Genomic DNA, 18,146 nt, shown 5'->3' on the forward strand with positions numbered 1-18,146 from the left:
TTTTTTACCTCCGCAGCGAACGTGTACCAAAAAAACCCCAGAGGAATTACTTGCAAGCTGGTTTATTGTAAAATGAAAAGTAACCAAATTAGGGGTTTTTCTCTCTCCAGCTCCAAAAGCCGCGCTGTATCCACAGACTTGGTGGTGCGTGCCTTTTCTTTACGGGGCTTGCACTGAAATTCACCTAACAAAGGGTAATGTCCTGTGACCTATCGAGTTTTACAACACTTGTGTTTACAAGCCGATCCCACCAAGTTAATTGTTAACGCTTAACTGCCGAGCACAAGACTGAGAGAGACTGAAAGACACCTATAAAGGATGAGTGCACTTCCTCAAGTTGAGCAATGGAAAGAAGGGAGTGCTGATTATGCTGACCTATAATGAAAGCCCTCGTGTTATTAATCACGCGAGTATAGCCTGTGTGGATGACTCAAAGGAACCCATCCGGTAGTTCATTTAACACAGTTTGATAAGTTATATTACTGCCAAGTAAAATATATGCAGACATTTACAGCAGAGAGTCTCCATGACGCATTGGGGTGCAATCTAGACTTAATGCTCCTGATAATGTGTGACAAAGGCACTAACTTCCCTCTCAGCGGAAGACCACAGCGTAGTGGCTATACTCATATGATACAGTGTCGATTGGCATTTAGTCTGGTTGAGCGAACATTTAACAAAACTCAAGCACCTCCATAAATTCCCACAGAAGTAGGGATTTACAATCACCTCTGGGGGCTGGCAATCTTTTCAGCAGCAAATCAATCTGGGAATGAAAGGTGATATGTATTACACTGATATGTATTACACAGAGTAGAAGAGACATACCAGAGTGCCACTTCCATTTGAATTTATTGAAGAGTGATTATTGGCGTTGTCGAGCTGCAGAGCAAGGAGAAAATGGCTTGCACTACAAAGTGCCGGGCAAAAGGCCTGCAATAAATCAAAAAGCAGGCTCGATGTAAAACAGACATTCATCAAATAAAAGACCAATCGAGTGTATGAAACTGCTCTCTGTAAAGTAGCACCGACCTCAGGAGCCACGGCTGCAGAATATAAATCTCAGCTCAGTTAAAAAAAATAAAAATAATTGATTAAAAAAATAACTTGCAAACACAACGCCGTACACAGTTTCTTGCTCAATGGAAAACTTATTGTAAATATTGAATTCGTTTTTTCTTAATTTCATCCACTTTGTTGACATTTTAATTTAACATATTTGATTAATTTCATATTTCTACCCTGATTATTGACATGATTATCAATCTTGTACTATTTAATTCTTTATTTTTTTTATTTCTGTTGTCTTAGATCTTTGTTTTGACAAGCTGTATACACCGATCAGGCATAACATTATGACCACATTCCTGATATTGTGTAGGTCTCCCTTGTGCCTCCAGAATAGTTGTGACTCATCAGAGAATGGACACGGGCCTTCTGAGGGTGTCCTGTGGTGTCTGGCAACAGAATACTGTTAGTGGGGGGCCTCTGAGGGGAGGGGACTCTGTGGATCATCCCACAGATACTTGTTCAGTTTGGGATCTAGTGAATTTGGAGGCCAGGTCAACACCTTGTGCTGTTCTTCATGTTTTTTTGAGTTGTTCCTAAAGCGTTTTTGTGTGTGTGTCTGTGTCAGGCTGCATCCTGCTGGGGATGGCTGCTGCCATCAAGGAGTGTCATTGCTATGGGGTGGGGGTGCCTGGTCTGGTCTAGGTGGGTGCTACATGTCTAAGTAACATCCACATGAAAGCCAGGTCCAAAAGTTTCCCAGCAGAACATTGAATTGTTACAAGATGGTCAATGTTATTCACTTCTCCTGTCAGTGTTTTTAATGTTGTGGGTGATCGGTGCATATTAACATACCTACAATCTCAAAGAAAGTACTTGCTCAATGTGACGTCTCCCCCCCAAAAAACGAAAATAATAAAATAGCAGAGGTTTCTATCCAGCTGAGGTTATACAAAATGTATGACGCCAACAGCCTCGCCCTAGGTCAAAAACTGAAAGACGTTTTAATATTTCTTCTTGTTAATATTTTACACACAAGTGACTGAATAATTAGGAGTGATTCTGCGCTACGGCCAAACGTTAAATTAGCAACAAATAAACCGAGACACAATCTCAGCAGCAGATGTGCACATATATCAGAAAGGAAATTCACACTGTCAGGCAAGAAAGATGAGCTGAGACGTCACCACTTGACGGTTTGCTTGTGGACAGATGGTGCCATAAAATGACTAGGCAGGCAGCACAGACGGCAAAGAACCCCAACCCAGGCCCCCCACCCCATGCACACACACACACACACACAAACACACTCTTCCCACCATGCACTGAGAGGACTTCTACCCCCTCCGCCGCCGCCGCCGCCGCCGCCACCACCCCCTGGGCAGAAAGCCTCGTCTCCGCCAGTAAAAGACAAACAGAGTGAAGGCATGTGAGCAGAAAGACTGGCAAATACAGAGCTCCACAGATCAATAGCTGGCCAAACAGAAGCAGTTGTTCAGGCTCAGCTCAATCCATAGATATAACGTGGATAGATTCTAGCAACCAGGAAGAAATATTAAGCATTGCAAAGATACGTGACAGCGCAGCGATACAATAACAGCATATTTTTCTGATTAATATTCCTTTTTACAGGCGACACCGAGCTGAGAATATTGGGCAAAACTTTGTATAAGAGTATAAGAGGGGGCTTATGAGGGCTTCATACTATTCAGCAGGTGTCTCCACTGTTCTAAATCAATTACCTCCAGTCAGGCAGTGCTTAGGGTAGGGGGTATTGTAAATCAGCTTGGTGTCAGGCCAGATTAGAGACTGTAAAGAGCTGGGAGTGAAGTTCTTTGGTCAGCGTGGACCCTCCAGACGCCTATGTCAGTGCTCAATGACAGGGCAGCAACTCTTGTAATTGTTTGCCACAATGCTAAACTAAGGCTGGGCTGTATGAGGATGTACACTGTGAGACTGGCAGACGGTGAGCTATCCCGCTTTCCCTCCCTTTATTAAGTCTTACTATTGAAAATGATGCAGGGCTGCTTTAAGGCAATAATGGATTTGCAGGATTTCCAAAATAGATACTCCGGCATGGTTCTTTTCTCAAGGAGTTTATAGAGAAATTAGAGTCTGCCTACTCATTTTACCAAAATTCAAAGTAGGCCGTAGGTGGAGCAGCCAGACTGCTGCCATTGGCCGCTGTTGGACACTCGGGTGGATGGCCTGTGCTCGTCCAACAGCGATTTTTAAAAGCGGGCCCTTATCTCACTACATCCGTTTATGCAAATCTACTTCTGAGGAAGTGCTTTGTCAGCCACAGTATTCTCTCGGAAAATACAACCCCTAAACACGGAGGTGAGGACATGCAGCTGCCCAAGATTTATCACACTGTAATGGATGGGCTTGTTTGTCTCCAGTCAGAGCTGAAGCGCACAGTAGCGAAACCGTGTATTGACACAATTTATTATTTCACCTCACAAGGGAGCATGCAAAAAAGGGGGAAGCCAATCCTCTGCGGTCTGAGGTACAGGAGAACAAAACCCGATGTTGACACAGGGAAGGGTTAGACTAAGGCTGGGAAAAGCACCTCCTATATAATCAGGCATTTGTGGCGGGGCACAGAAATGCTGCGCCTTATGGTGTCTGGGGCAAAGCAGAAGGTTCTGTTTAGGTAGGAGGACCCCCATGACGGGAAATGTGTTTGTAGCAATCTACAAGGCACACAAGCATATGCGACTCTAAGGTGTACCTTGAAACAAAATGTGTTACACAAAGAAGAGACACGAGATTCCTGGTCCACTCCAAACAGTTAAGACCCACCAGATTTCACATGGGTTAGATGCGATTTCAAATGTGGAGAATAAAAAAAAAGGAGATCCCCAAGGTCCTAATCCAACTCCTGCCTTCAATTCCAGACGGCTAGCCTCAGAGCCCCTGTCTAACTAGTGAAAAGAGGCAGATTCTAATAAGCCGCTCTGTCTTTCTGTCAGTCTGGGTTTCTCTCCATCCCCCTGCTTGCTCTTCTGTCTCTCTCTCTCTCTCTCTCTCTCTCTCTCTCTTTCCCTCTCTCTCTCTTCCTGACCATGTCTCCTTCTCTTTCCCTCCGTCTGAGCCATGCACCAGCCTGTTGGAGCAGATGGAACCATATATCCCCATCGCTCTCTGGAGGCCCGAGGATTTAAAATGTAAAATAGAAGTGTGTGGAATAGGCAGGGGCCAGTCAATAAAGGGCAAGAGGAGCAGGGGCTCTCGGCTTAAACCTCAAACAGGAGCAATACTACTAAGAAAAACGGTGGCAGCGCCGTAAAGCGCAATAAATTACAAAGATGTGGATTTGAAACCAACCTGGCGTGCCATTCCTCAACTAGTAACTAGTAATCCCACATGACATGAACATATGATATCAGTTCATAATAGACGCCTTTATCAAGAACAAAATGCAAATATTTACTGGCTGTACCTCCACTCCTAGCGTCTTTATTGCCGTAAATTAAATGTTGTTAAATTCTTCTTCATAATAAAAAGAACGGGACTCGAGCTACTCGTTAAAAATAAAGGTAAATAACTAAAAACCGGTTGTGGTTACCTGCCATGGGCAAAAATAAACAGGAATTCATTAGGGTGCAACTTTCTCTCGAGGTCATGTTAGCTGGAAATGTGGAGTCAGGCCTGCCTTCCTCCACACCTCACCCCAGGCCACCTTTCGGGGTAATGAGAAAGTATCTGGACACCGCATCTGTCGTCCGGGAGAAGATTCTGCTTCGTCCTCCATCTCTGGGTGGCAGGTTGACAGACAGGAAGAGTGAAGAACAACAGGCGGACGAGGTCGTGAGCAGTACAATCGATTGCCAGCTGACTAGCGAGGTCCATTATACTGACAGGCCGGAGCCACTACACGACGACCTGCACTTCACCAACGTTCTCATTACTACCTATGAATCTCTCGCTGGGACCAATCTCTCTGGCCCTCTCCCCCCTTCTTGCTCTTAGTTGCTTTTGTCTCTACAGTACAGCTCCCCGGGCAAAACACAGAGCTGAATTTTACTCTGTCAGTCTGATGGAAGTGTTTCAAAAGAGGCAGGAGCCACACCTAAGCCAGTCCACTTCCTTTCATGCACCAGGCCAACAGTGGACGCAGAGACAAAGACAGCAGGGGGTAATACACATCTCTTCACAGCAGCGTTCTTGCGGTGAATGCGGCCGAAACGTATATTTAAGCCCGTGCTAGCTTGGAGAAATTTAGGGAAAACCTCGACCATATTCAAACACGTCCCCCACCATCAACCTTTCCTTCTACTTATACTGAAATCCTGAGTCCTTGGAAGACTTATTTATGCTCTCCCCTACCCCACCTTCTTCCACACAGAGAGGATTTACCTGCAGCTGAGACAGCCTCCAGACTATCAATTACCACCAGTGTAGAGTCACTGTTCTGTAGCTTGACTAACGAGGCATACCCACACAACACATACACCCAGCACGCTCACATATCGCATGGACTCATCCAGTTAGAGAAATTCTGGGTTTGACCATGGCCTCACATTCATAATGACTAATCAAATAGTTCTGTAAAAAAAAAATCCACTTCATGAATATAAAATCTAGACAAGAGCTTCTCCAAAGATTCAGAGCAAGCACAAATACGTCCAATCAAGCAGACTGGTGTTTAGACGTGAGAAGTGTACTATCACAGTGGCGCATTAATTATAAGTGAAGATGCCAGCGATATCATCTTTAGAAAATGAATCATTGTTCATGAAAAACCCAGTAAATCGTAATAAATAGGTCATTTCAGGCACTGCACATCCCTGTTGAAAAATACATTAAAAGAAACAGTAGATGAATCAGTGCAACTATGAGCCGCATGATCATTATGTTTTTGATGATTTAGCTCCAATTAATTGATATTAACCGTTTATTTGTCGAACCTTTTGCAACATTTCTTACAATTCTTGTTTTTCAACCGTATTGAATGGCTGCATTTCTTGGACTAAATCTCGTGGCCATATTAGAAGGGCGTTTTTTTCTAGCGCCTCAAGAAAAACATGCACCATTAAACCACAGCAGAAGATGTGGGTGCAATGACATCAGTCAAACCTCAAACAGTGGAAAACAATGTGAAAATTGTGGTGGAAATGTGAAATTTCCGACAGTTACATCATTTTTTTAGGCAGGTGAATGAAAGCATTTCTATTAATTATGCAAAGTTATCAAAAACTGCGATCAGGCGATTACGTATGATCATGTGAGGACTAGCTGTAGGCAAACCTTTGACTCACTATAATATGCCGTTCAGAGGAACAGAAGTGGGAGAGACAAAAGTGTAGCGCTTGCAATGTAAAAAAAATGAACAACTTGGCAACTTCACTATGGATCATTTGTATAGTTGTGATGTTTGACTGGTTTGCAATGTGAGGAAAAACGGCAATCTCCCCAAATTCCTCCTGACATGTCATCCCACTCTCTGACGACAATTAGACCCAACACCGGCCCGTTCCACGCACGGGAAGTCACCCAGGGACGGGGACTTGTCACTCATCGCACCAGATCCACCCTGACGCCCTAAAGTGCCTCTGTCAGGTCAACAAATGAAAAAGCCATCACAGCCAATGTTGCAGACATCAAGCTAAAGTCATTTCCTAGACTGGTTAAATGCCACTTTGCCAGGTCCCATTTGACCTAGTTCATGTTCGTGTTTTGGCTCAAAGCGCCATTTTTGATTGTCTGGTTTAGTGCTTTGTTTGTGCACAGTCGTAGGAGGTGAATAGCCAGCCAGGAAACTGAAAGTGTGCAAAAGGTACAGGTCAGCCCCCTAATAAAACTATTATGAGGACTATAATCTGCAATCTGACAATGCTTGGTCACGTAGTCATCCCCTGCAGCTCACTGTAAGCCTGTGAGGAAACATCTGAGGAAGCGTATCCCTTTCAAGTGAGCCATCGTGTCTAGTCATGGTAGTACTATGATAATCACTGGAATAATATGTTTGGATCAAAAAGCTAATAAATGTGCATTTACTGTTTGGATTCCCTTTGTAAGACCTTGAAACACTCAGAACTGACTTTTGATATTTTAATGACCAAGTGCACTTTGCTTTATTTACATCAATGGAATGCCTTACCAGCAGGTTCACACGCAATGTCTTGGTCCAAATGTCCTACTTGGCACTTGAAATTTCCCAACAGACGATGCAAAGGTGCTTGTATAAAGAAAAAACTAGTTATCCATTGACTTCCCCCTTTCCTCAACCAGTCCTAATGTCTAACTGTCAGCACAGGGAGCCAAGCCTCCCCATGTTTACTAATGTAGAAGCAACCCCTTTATCAGGGAAGAGATTTGTAGGGAAGAGGCAGGGGATTAGCCATCAAATTACCAGGCAGACAGCATCCCTGCTCCAGGGTTGTGAAGCAGTAATCTCTAAGGCTGAAGGGGGAGATCCAGATAAAGGTTTGGGATTGGTGCAGTGGAACTCCAAGTTCCCAAACTGTGCATAAGTTACATATAAAAGTGTGTATCAAGAGGGCTCCTTTTCCCCCCCTAAGGGTTTACATTTAAAGGACCAGACCACATCATGTACTTTCTTTCATGTTGTTGGGTTAAGTGGCATCGCTACATAGCCCGACAGACCACAGTCCAAGACTTCTGATAGGGGTAAAGGAAAAGACAGGAATGCTGTAGCTGGGCAGGGTGGGTGGAATTAGATTTCAGTGGCCTTGCCCGTGGCTCTTGTATTGTCACCCCACTGCCCTCCCTTAAACAAGCAGTGCTCTCCTCAGAGAATACCCCCTGGACACAGGAATGTTTCATCAACGCCTTCAGCCCCCAGCATCCTTACCAGTCCACAGTGGGCCAAGAGGCGCTGCACAGGCAAGCTATAAATAAGTCAGGCGTTATAATGAAACCAAATGAATCTCCATCCATCTTCCCAAAACAAGCTAGGGACCTCTGAGTTCTGCAGGAGGAAGAGTCATCGCCTGTGTTTAAGGACAAAACTACGAGATGAGAAAAGCTAAATGGTATGATGTTAAATACATCCCTCTATATAAAACACACTTGGTTTTCTCGCAGATGTAAGTATGAGTATGTCCAACTCTGTGTATGAGTAGCAGGGGCTGTGAAGACTTATTATTACATTAGACGTGGCAGGAGTGGCTTGATAAAGGAAGTGACAGGGAGGCAGATAAAGTAATGAAGTAGAATGTCGGGTCCGAGCAAGGCATTTGAGGAAATTGTGAGGCTGAGCAAACAACGGTGCAGTTGCAGGCATAGGAATAAATCAGCCACATGATTATACTTTCAGAAGCAAGCACCAAATAAATCAAGCCTACATTCAGTTTTATTAGCTTTTCTGCAGTTTAGCATCACAGTTATCCCCTCGTGCTCAAGATGATGGTAAAGCTGCAACCTTTAATTCCCTGTAATGGCAGTCAAGTTACCAATTTGACCTTGCCGTCGGAAACGGAAACTATACCGGATATAAGACAACTACAGTATGTATCATAAGTGATGTAACATCAAGCAACAACAAATAAAAACAATGATTCCTAGACTCAGAAAATAGGCTCCCGAGCAAAACAGCCTTGACATGCATGCAGAGTACAAGAAAATGCAGCTGGCCCTGGAAATGGAGGCTGTTTCAATCAACGTGGAGGCGTAATGGGATGATGTGGAATTGAAATGAGTTTCTGCTCAAGGAGGGAAATGTCCTCTCTGACAAAGCGGATTTGTGTTTCCATTGAGAAACCCATGGATGTAACGCACCGAGCTATGGTTTAAATGAAAGGTGCAAGGCTATGAGCACAAAACAGACCCCTGATGGCTGGCTATAACTGGCCATAAAAGATGCTTTTGAACTGCAGAACAGAATATATAGTCTAGAAAGGGAACAGAACAGGACTAATGTAAAGAAAATATCCGAGTATAATGTAAGATTTGAGCACGTTGATTTACCTCCGTTCACTTTATGAGCTAAAGATGCAGTGGGTTCCCATTTATCACTTACTAGCAACAAAAAAATAACATCACCTTCCTGAAAACGAACCTGTCTTTCTACTTTCTTTTTGTTTTGGATATGATCTCATATCAAACCCTTAAAGTGTGTTTAGCAATCTTGTGCAGAAGTCAAAGGACAGGCACAGGCCTAGTTCAATCAGCTGACAAAAGGCTTCTTGTCAAAACACTGGTAATGTTAGCGGTTAAAAAAAAAGCCCTTTTTTCTAAACCATCTCCTCAGCACCTGTCAAACCGAATGAGCAGCTGTCTGCATGAGAGAAATGTCACAACTCAAACCAGAAAGTGACTATCAGCACAGCTAAGAGTGCCCGCTGATTGACATCGCATATTACGCAAGACCTATCCGGCACACACATAAACATGTAGCTGTGTAAACATAGTGCCGAACAGAGGATTGACAATTAGGCCTTGTCATCATAAAACAACTACCTATGACCTTGTCAACATCAGGAAACAATTCCTGACACATAACAACTGAAAGGTCTCCTCTGACTGTGTTTTTAAAGTCTGAGACCGAATCATAAATAACTTCTGGATCAAAGCTTTATTAACCCAATCACAGCTACTAGGTTGTCTGTCTATTTACAGCGCGTGTCACGGACAAATGTCTGACTCCACTGACAGAATCGCCTTCTCAGACATTGATCTGTGATTGTAAGCAGCCTCTTTTCATGTCCCAACTGGGACGAGAGTGATTAAGCGAAATCCATCATGCGTTAACAGGCCATTACACATCACCCAATTCACCGATGATGAGAAATCAAGTCCTATGGAAAAATCCATATGCTCAGCCCATAATTACTTTTGAGGAATCCAATGGGGGGAGAGATTGACTGACTGACTGTTCCTCACAGGGTAATTTATTCAGAAGGAAAGACTTCAGCCAAGACAGCCATTTAACCAAAGGATGTTATGTATGTTTGGTTGGTTGAGGAATCTAATAAAGAGCAGCAGCGCACAAATGACCATAGTTATTTCCGCAGGTCACGTCCCAGACATCACTTAATGCTTCTACTGGGACGTCGCTGGTGACGAAGTGACTGAGGCCCAGCCGAGAATGTGGAATGAAGGGCCAGCGGCCTGGATGGTGGCGGTGAAGGAGGACAACCTGCAGGTCACCGGGTACGAATAGGGGATCGGCTTTGTTTGAACAAATAACCACGGCTGACAGTTTTTTGTCTTGTTTGTTTATGCTACAGAGCAGCTGAGGGGACATTTTAAAAGTGGTGTCCATCTTGAGTTTCACCTCAAGGATGTCAAAACACAACTACAGACTATATATTCATGAACTAAAAGGAAAAACAACATCAAATTCAATTTTTTTTTTGTACAGGTAAAGAGAAAAAAGTTCACGTTGCAGTGAGGGAGGCATGTGGAGAAGTCTAGCCGTTTCAAAGGCCAAATAAAATGAGACACCATGTTGTGTACACTAGGTTTTTTTTTTTTTCTCCTGAAAGCTTAAGTCAGCTTTGAAGGAAAAGGGCAAAATACAAAAACCATATTTTGTCACTGACATCAGCTCCTTGCATTGAGCAACAACACTTCTGTGCAACAATTGCCACATCTATTGTGACCAATAATAAGAACCTCGGTCCAACAGCTTCGCACACAAGTTATAAAAGTTTTATGTTGGAACAAAAAAAAAAAAAAAAGACACACAACACATAATTACAGCTGAAGGGGACGTTCAGAGCCGCTTATTCTTCATTAAAAGTAAAGTACAACATGTGCCTTGAGTCAACAATGATACGGCGCAAGGACAATCAGTTAATGAAACAGCAAACTTTATCATTTTAACTCACGTGTAACAGAGCACGCTTTGCTGAAGCTTATGCCCAAACATTTTCTAAAAATCACAACTTGTGACTTTCAAAAGTCTTCCTCTACAATTATCTGGGATTTCAAAGCCTGTCTGTGTCTCCTTCCAACTGGAATTTTTGTCGTTGAAACTTTACCCTTGAGATTGCCCAGGGAGATAAAGACAACTGGAAAAACAGGTTGTTTGGCCTCAGTGTAGGCCCAATGCAGGAGAACGGCGGGGTGCCTCACCTTAGCAGCGGTAGCTAAGGGACATTCTATGGCCCTTCTATTCAAAGTCCTCTGAATACGTAGGGGAGGGCTTGCACCAGACAGGGCAATTTGCCAGAGAGCCAGCCAATAGAGCCAAGCCAAGACGAGGTTAAACTATTGTTTTGGCTTAACAAGCAAGAGTGAGCAAGGACAAAAGGAGAGGGGACAAAAGAGTAGTAAGAAAATACCTGACCGCTGAAGTGTAACACATCAACTTATTTTGTTACTTTTATCATAAGAAGGAAGTTGTGAAAGGTATATCCTGAGATTAAAAAAATTAAAAGATACAGAGCAGCAGGGATAGGCAGGCAAATAAAGTTCAGATCCTCAGTTTAGTCACTTTCAAAAAGTGCACCTGTACTGAATTTGCTTTTCTTTTATGAAAAGCTAAAACGTAAAAAAAATAAAATAAAATAAAAAAATCTGTGGTGCAAAATTCCCACTTACCCATGCATGTCAAATACGTCCACTTATAAAGAAATCCTTTTGATTGCGAGGCACTTATTCCAGAAAGAGAGAGTATCCCAAATCCTACAAAAGAAAAGCCAGCAGTATCCACAAAAGATTATCCCTGAACGACGCCTTATGAAAAACTCTGAGATAAAGTAGTCTCCAGTTTCTGCTCAGTTATTCCATTCGCAGCGTTTCATTAAACCAGAGCGACTGTCCTTTGGCTCTCCAGCAATAGGTTTCCAGCTGTGGCTATAGAGCAGTGTGGCTTGGGGAGAGATCCTTCAGAGGCAGAGCTTGTTCACACACTGAGCAGGCGTTCAGGGACTGCCCGGGAGAAGCCAAGCCCACCGTGTGATGTCACCGGTGTCAAATTTCAGGGAAAAGAAGGAGGAGGAGGAAGAGGAGGAGGAGGAGGGCGCAGGGTCTTACCTTTTCGAATTCTGCCCAATGAGAGGCAATTCTGCGGTTCACCTGCATGCGGAAACAAGTCTGAGGTACAAATACACGTGATGTTATGTATCCCTGCAGCTTGCAGACTCCATTGTGTCTTATCTATTGACCATGTTCCAGGGAGAGACCTAGTCTAAGCTCATGCTGGTTAATCATAAACTCGACTATAAGTGTCTCCACTTCTGCTTTATTTCAAAGTTTATTGTCTGCCTTTTAGCTAAAACTGAAACCAAGTGCGACTTTGAGACATACCAAAATTCCCAGAGGACTGTGATAATATGTCCAGTAACATGGATCAAAAATAATTTGGAGTCTACTGCTATCTAAAAAGCAGGGGGAGGGGGATAAATATGCAAAATCCTCATTCTTAAATCTGCAAGGCGTCGAGCATCCACACACACACAACTCGCAAACACACTGGTTCGCACTCCCCCTGGTCAAACTCTGCTAGCCACGGAGCTAATCATCCACAACAGATGTTCAGAAATGTTCAGTCGGATTTATGACGGAGCTCAGAGGAACAGCCAAGTCAGCCTCTGGTGCTGTTTTTCTCCTCCGTCCTACAAGGACAAGGGATTGCACCGAGAGAGGATGTCAGCACAACCATTCTCTTTCCCCCAAAATTCCCTCGCTCTCCGAGATTCACCATCCGAGACGACTGTGCCTTAATAGATCACAGAGCCTGGGGGACCTTGGGGAGAGGTTTGCTCATTTATCCCAATAATACTGTGTGGACTGTAACTTGACTCATCCAGCAAGGCTTCAACGATGTTTCACACACGATGTTGTTGGGTTGTATTTTTTTTTCCTTCCTGACATTGCTGATGTCGCAATCCATAACCTGGACCGAGAAAAATGTTTTCAGATGCGGGAATAACACTAGAGAGCATTAATAATTAAAATATACACAACTACATCATCATTTCCCAAAGATTTGCTGCTGTTAGCAAGTGCAATTGCTGTTAACCGGAGCAGGGCCCGAGTATCTGAACATTAAACTGGTGTAACGCAACTAAAGACATTCAAAATGAGGTCCTAGGAAAGCATTTATAAAGGTTTCCACTTCGAGCAGCAAGGCTGAATCTGTTTCTGGCTTAAACTCTGCTGAAGGAAATGGCGAACTGCAGCGTGTTCTACATTTCTCTTTGTTGTTAACAATGGGAGACAGTGTGATTTGACTGGAGGCTGCAGATCTGTGAACACAACAGACTTTTCAGCGAGAGAAAGGATTGTTTTATCTTTAACTTTCTTTCTAGTTTAGAGCAAACGGGATGTGGGTCATCTGATTAAAAAGTTATTCACTTTGAACGGCCCCAGATATAAATATATTTCAATCTGTACGTGCTGCAATAATCACACTGGCAAAAACAGGATGTTAAGCACGCGCCATGGACTACAACTTCCTCTAAATCTAAATCTACAATAAAACTGTCTGAAATAAATGAAAATAAAAAAGGAGAACAACCAATCTGGTCACTTTGGAAACTCTCATTTCCTCAGGAAGTCATGAGAATTTGGTGGAACCTTCTGGAGAATAATTATTACACCCACACACCCGCGAGGAGAGGAAATAAAAGTACATTTGTGGGTGTAAACAGTTTTTGCCAAATCAAATGTCACATAAATCTGGGATGCAATCGCTGAACAAATCGCACAGCGGCATTAGGTAGAAGTAAGGATTATTGGCTGAGGGTCTTAGCAGCAGAGAGGAAGACAGATATCAATTGCAAGCTACAGTAATGTAGCGTAGGGTGTCAGCTGCACGACGTGAGTCACTTCATTTAAAGTGTAATCTCATTTTAGTGCAGAGTAAAACTACAAACACAGATGGATCTCGCGCAGTAACCCCCCCACCTCCAATGCAAGATTACAACTGTTGCCTCGAGTGAGGGTTTGCAGCTCAGTTTTAGCACTTATCTTTTGCCCCACCCCCCCAAAAAAAGAGCTTGAATAGAGTTGGAAACACCCCCTACCACGTCTGAGAATTTATAACACTGTGACAACCACCCATCCCCCGCTCGTTTCATTAAGACTGAAAAAAAGGTTGACAGCCTCTTCAGTCTCAAGGAGTCCGGCCTCTTCTTGATTTAAGCTAGTCTGCTAACAATACCCTGCTAATACATCCTAGAGAAATCTTGATTTTTTGTTGAGATCACTCATTGTCTGGCAAGTGCAAAAGTCTGTGGAGCGACTCCAGGGTTATTAGCAGGTAAAGAACCGCAGCGATCATCTGATGTGCGGGCTGCTGTGAGACGGGATGAATCAGACTGGCCTTGGGCTTTATCAATACAACTGTCTGCACCCACTAACAATTCTGCCGAAACACTTTAACAAGGCCCAGCTTCGAGGTAAGAAAATAAGTTTCTCGGTGTAAGTTCAGCAGAGCACTTACTGTGAGCGAACGATCATCGCATTACGGAAATATGCCTCATTTGCTGCATTCTGAAACGCTGCGGCCCACGGTTGTCTGAGAGCACATCTAAAAATATTATGTGCTCTGCTTCCCCATTCACAGGGGTCACTGATAAACACAATTCGGGCTGCACGCCAGTGAAAAAATGCTGACCTGCGTCGTAAACACTGAGCTGTGAAAGTCAGTGTGCTGCTGCTGATGGGCTCTTAAGACTAGCACTATGTCATCATGTCCTAAAGCACAGCTGGCCAACACCTGTTAGCTCAGAATTCCCTGCCCAGTTCACAATTTACCGAGGCTTGGTTTCTGCCATTAGTTTGTGTAGCTAATTTGTCTCCAGATTGCCTTTGTTGGTATTTATGTCACACACACGGATCGTATTATGAGCACGGGTTAAGCGTACTTGCAAATTATCACTGAAACATTTAACCTCACTCTGAGATGTAAGGCGAGATGAGTTACAGTGGGGAGCTTAGGCAATGCATGTGGAAGTACATAACTAATTTAATCTAACTATATGTGTGTATGTCATCTCCTTGATGCAAACCACCAATTTATCATTCATCAGTTAAGAGATTAAGAAGGGCAGCACTTGCAAAGAATATCCAGCTTACTATAAAATCCTTTGCAGTGTCCGATTGAATGGCATTTTGAGATAAACGTCACAGGCGGTTGAAAAACCGTCCGACCACTAATCTTCAGCCAAACAAAAATGAATGAAAATGGACTTCTAGACGTCATACTCTTGCTTAAAACTCCAAACACCAAGGACACACTTTTGGCCCCTGATTCTTTCTGTCTGTAGGATTACACTGGCTCCGCCACTGAGAGAGAAGGTGATGGTACACGGAGACAGGAGGTGTAAAAAAAAAAAAAGGACAAGGGCAGTGGGAAAACAGAGCACATAAAAACACAGATAAGACTTGCTTCATGGTGCTGACCTTCAGCGAGCGCTGGCATGTGTACGTGCCCGAGCAGATACCATGTGTGTGTAGAGCATGTGAATTTGCGCATGTGTCCCCCCGGTGCCTCTGCGTCTCCAAACGCTTCCGTCGAGGTGGGAGCGCCCGCGTGCCTATATTGACTTGTTAGTTACAGACAGAATGACAGAAGGAAAAAACAAAAGGGAAGGCACCTCTTTTCCTGCAGCTCGCTGAAAAATCAAAAACAACGAGCGCTCTCCATTACACTGTGTTGCTGTCAACTGGTGGAGAACGCTCTCTGAGGGGAACGGCGGGGCATGCCGCCGAATGCATGAGACAAATCATTTTTATCTGGGACCCCGGCGGGTATTGACAAACCGGGGATGCATTTAGATAGCCCAATTAAAACGGGGAAATGAGGCGACATTGAGGCACTTTACAGCACTGTGCCCCTTCTCAACCCTCTGGCCCCCCCGTGCTCCCTGAGACTCTCCGGAGACTGGTTTCCTTGCATGCGGCACTCAGTGAGGGGTACGGGGGTGGAGGGGAAAGCAAAGAAGTGGGTGGCTCAGAGAAGTCGTGTTGAGGTGATGTATGCAATATGAGAGGCAATAGCGAGCCCGAGTGACATTACATCATTTATACCGTTTCATCTTGAATGCCTAATTTCTACTCAGCGCTCTTGCTCGAGCACTGAGCAGGAACCCCAATGGGTGACAAGGCATATAACAGGGTCAAGAGCAGCGTGCAAGACAAGGAGCACGATGCATCTCTGTAACCTCAAAGGGTAAGTTGGCAATCAATGCTATGGATGCTGGCTCCATTTATCCAAACTTGTCTCAGCAGGTGACCTTCAATGTCATCCACTTCCTGCACCCAAGCCCACATGGCTTAATTCAGTTCCTTTCTCACCTGAATGCGACTCCCTCCGGTCTAATTTTCAGACCCCTTATTTGTCTCTTTGATCAATGATCATTCCACCGAGATTACAGTCAGGTGCATTTTTGGAAAAGATACCCATCTCAGCACCGGCGTGCACACAAAAATAAAAATCCCATTCATCAGATTCCTTCAAGTCGACTAAAAGGTTACAAGACTAGGATATCACAAGACGTCTCACCTTCTGCGTAGGTGGAGACAGTGATAGCGAAAGCGGCCCCGTGCGTTCTCCGATGAAGAAAAAGTCAGCGTGGAGAAAGAGCAATGCTGCGCAGCGCTGCGACCAGCTGTTCAGCAGTGTTACATTTCACAGCCTATAGTCAACAGATCTGCAAAGATGCAAGCTGTTTCTACAATGCATCCCTGTTTTGTAAGGCCACTGTGAATGAACAAACAGGAATCTCTGCCTCTTTTAGTATTTTTTTTCCCCCCCTAAATAGCATTTTCATGTTTGAAAGTGTCTGCCGCAAACTGCAATCACTTTTTGCACAGCGGTTTGTAAAAAAGCAGCCTATCATTTGCACTCGGCCACTAATCTTAGATGGGGAAAAGGAGAAATGGAAAAAAAAAACTGCAGCCAAAAAGGAATATGTTTACAGAGATTAACTGTGAAATGACAGTGTTTAGGGTGCATTTTTTAGTTTAAAGGAGATATTCCCGCTGAGGTGAATAATAAGGGAAAACGTGGTTTAAAAACAGCATCAAAACAAGGGTGCTACACACAAACACGTAACGTATGAAAAGAATAGTCTCTGCAGTGGTTCGGATGGAGTAAGTATACCATGCACTGAGGAGACTTTGATAAATCTGGAAAGCTTTCAGTGAGAGGCTCCTAATAAAAGCCCCACAGAGCAGTCTCTCCTAAACAGAGAAGGCTACACTTTGTCTCTGACAGGACAGCCTTCCAGATGCCTTCCCTCAATAACTTTCTGCCTCAAACAGAGGACAAGGTGCTAGCACTCAGCAAATAAGTGCCTCGACCGTCTACAGTGGAAAAGTCTCAAATGCTTCTCAAATAAACTCCAAGCTTCGTGGATGTGCGACGTCGATATGTATAAGACACCAACCGCAGAAAAACAGTCTGTGCAATACGGCCTCTCAGAACGAACCAGAGTTGCTCTAATAAAGCACTTTATTATTCTAATAATTTGCCAGGGAAAACAACTTGGACACAAAGGGATGCATTCAAAAACACAAATCAACCTCAACATTGTAAATGGCTCTCATTAGGAAATCTCCCCGAGCTAGGTTTGCACCAGAGTGCATCCTTTTTTGCTGGAGTTAAAAAAAAAAAAAAAAAAAAAAAAAAAAAAAAAAGATAGGAAATTATCCCCTCTATTGCAGAAACTGCTTCCACAGCAAAAAGGAAATAAACCACAAATTATGAGCTGGCTCCTTGCATGACTAACTGATAATGGGGCTGAGTGCTTGTGGCTTTGGCTTTGTAAATAAATAGTTTAATAACTCATTAAAATGTCATGGTGGATATCAGAAATATCACAGTGAAGCGTCTGATGCAGGCTAGGCGACAAAACAACAACAACAACGGTGAGACTAATGCGCATTATTTTTCTCGTCACGTATAGAAACGAACTGTTTCAAAGTTCGAATATAACACATGGGCATTTAAATCTTAGTTGTTGTGTTGTTGTTGTTTTTTGTGCAACATCAGCACTAGTTAAGTTCTTCTAAAGGAAAAAAAAAAAAATGCGCCGCACACAAAATAAAAACTGTCCAGTTCACCCAATCACAGAGTAAGCACCCCCACCACACACACACACACACACACACACACACACTGTTTGAACAGATGAAAAGCCTGTCAAATGAAAGAGTAATCCATCACTTGCGCCATTTTGCATTAGCAGGGTCGTTCTCTTCAACAATGGCTT

General features: G+C 43.6%; 1 protein-coding gene across 3 annotated transcripts in view; it reads right to left on the reverse strand.

The window, feature by feature from the left end:
- LOC311489465 (receptor-type tyrosine-protein phosphatase F) overlaps window positions 1-18,146 on the reverse strand; it is a 164,006-nt gene that overhangs the window by 110,363 nt on the left and 35,497 nt on the right. For 2 of the 3 annotated variants that reach the window (XM_084546554.1, XM_084546552.1), the window contains exon 1: window positions 11,524-12,245. The exons of the other annotated variant lie outside the window; for it this stretch is intronic. The gene's annotated coding sequence lies outside the window, so the exon portion shown is untranslated. Of the gene's footprint in view, window positions 1-11,523; window positions 12,246-18,146 lie in introns of those variants that run through there. 3 annotated transcript variants of the gene reach the window in all.

Source organism: Chelon labrosus (genome assembly GCF_963514085.1).
Source record: "Chelon labrosus genome assembly, chromosome: 6".
NCBI classification, from domain to species: Eukaryota; Metazoa; Chordata; class Actinopteri; order Mugiliformes; family Mugilidae; genus Chelon; species Chelon labrosus.